Source organism: Nothoprocta perdicaria, unplaced genomic scaffold (assembly GCF_003342845.1).
Source record: "Nothoprocta perdicaria isolate Ctin4 unplaced genomic scaffold, notPer1 scaffold_920, whole genome shotgun sequence".
NCBI classification, from domain to species: Eukaryota; Metazoa; Chordata; class Aves; order Tinamiformes; family Tinamidae; genus Nothoprocta; species Nothoprocta perdicaria.
This window is the reverse complement of record NW_020456222.1, coordinates 1-1,952: the sequence shown is the minus strand read 5'-3', so window position 1 is coordinate 1,952 and position 1,952 is coordinate 1.

The window sequence follows — 1,952 nt, the reverse complement described above, 5'->3', positions numbered from 1 at the left end:
GAATGGAAAAAGTTTTATTTTAAGAGGAGAGATGCAAGTCCCCAGGGGCTGATGAGAGAAATGGAATGTGGGGATGTGAGGAGAAACTTTGTCCATCCTCAAATCCTCATATTGAAAATACTGCCTTTCCTATATGCCCAGTATAAATTGGAGGATATCAATGTCACTTATTCTGTAAGCTGTAAAATAAAGAGAGCTTAAAAAGCAGGCATGCTTCTTTTCAGGCGCTCAGTGAAATCTTCCTCTGGTTTACACACTGCTGAAAACTCTCCAAGTAGCCATTAAGAACTGAAGAACTGAGGAAAATTATGAGAGTCGTGGGTCCTTGGAGGTTTGTTGCATTTTACTGGTCCCTTGGGTGTATTTGGTGCTGAGTCCATGAACCTCACGTCCTGAGAGGAGATTGAACTAAGTCCTCAAGAAGCTGAAGTCAGAAGAAAATCCAAAAGTTTCTTGGAGCATTAATGGGTCCCACTGAGGGTTGTTACCAAAGAAGGCTCCCCAGGGGCTCATAAAGCAGAACATTGGAGGTGCTGCTTGTGGGCAGGCAAAGGCAATGTGCAGATGTCTCTGATGCCATGTCAACCTTGACGTGCTTGGTCAGGTAGACTGTACAGGCACTGACACACAGCCCGTGGRCAGGGTGATCCTTTCCTCCACATGTTGCTCAGRGCTCTTTCTGGGAGCACTGTGAGGGTAAGGGCATGCAAGAAGTGCAGGACAGCAATATGGCATCTCCTGGGCTCCCTGAATGTGAGGAGGCTGTGAGGCCATGGGGATTTAAGGAAACTGCCGCTTCTCAAAGGCCTCAGTGGCAGAGACACCAGCCATGGCAAGGGGACAAAGACAGTTTGKCACCTTCCTCTCACCATGGACCTCCYTCCCTCCAGACATGTCTCTCTCTCTTCCCTTGTTTCTCCTTGAAACACAAAGCCAGAGGATGATCACAGAGATCTCTCAGAGACCTGGAGCACCACAGGCCTACTCTTTGAGTTCTCTTCACCTGTCTACATGGACACAGTCGTCCCCCACTATGAGTAGGACTTGACACTTGTCTTGAAAATCTCCATGAGGTGCCTGTTCTCCAAATCAGACAAGTTTCAGAAGGGCCTTCAGGACTGAAGTTTCTCTCTGCYAAACAAGAAACAGAGAGCACCAGTGGAGGTGCTCTCTTTGGGCTGACTGTATCAGAGGATATAAGGATGGTGGAAGACACAAACTGAGAAGTGGGAAAGAGAAAAAAAAATGGGAGAATTGAAAGGTAAGCAAAAGATTGATGAGGAGTGTCTGGGGATTTCTTCCTACAAGTTCTACATCTGAACCATTGAGAATGGAGGAAGTCAAGAAAGTTGCCCTACTTCCACAGACAAGGGGAACCTCTCTGCAGATAGAGAGAGGGAAAAATCATGGAGTCCTTTAGGGTAACAGGGAGCTCAGGAGCTCTCTAGCCTGATTGTCTTGTTCACAAGGTCATCTCTGAGGTCAGCCAAGTTGCTCTGCACTTGATCCAGTCTGATCTTGTAAATGTCCAAGTGGGGAGACTACACAGCCTCTCGAGGAAATCAGTTCCCAGATGCTTGACCATCCTCTGAAGGGAAAAACATTTCCTCATCACTTCCATGATACTCTGTATCTGCTCTACTTCTTTTAATTTTTGCCCATTATCACTTATCCTCCCACCATGCATGAGGATGAAGATCCTGGCTCCATCTTCTTGATGACTTCCTTGCAGCAATTGAAGGCCTTCCAAATAAGGTCCTTCCAAAGCCACCCCTTTTTGCAGGTTGAAGAAGACCCATATCTTCACAGACCAAGTGCTCTAGCTCTCCAGTGATCTTGAGAGCCTTCTCACATAGTTTCTCACAGTTATCAACCTTTTGCTTCTCCCAGGGACCCACACTGGCCCTGGACACAATACTGGAGATGTGATCTAGGGAATACAGATGAGAGAG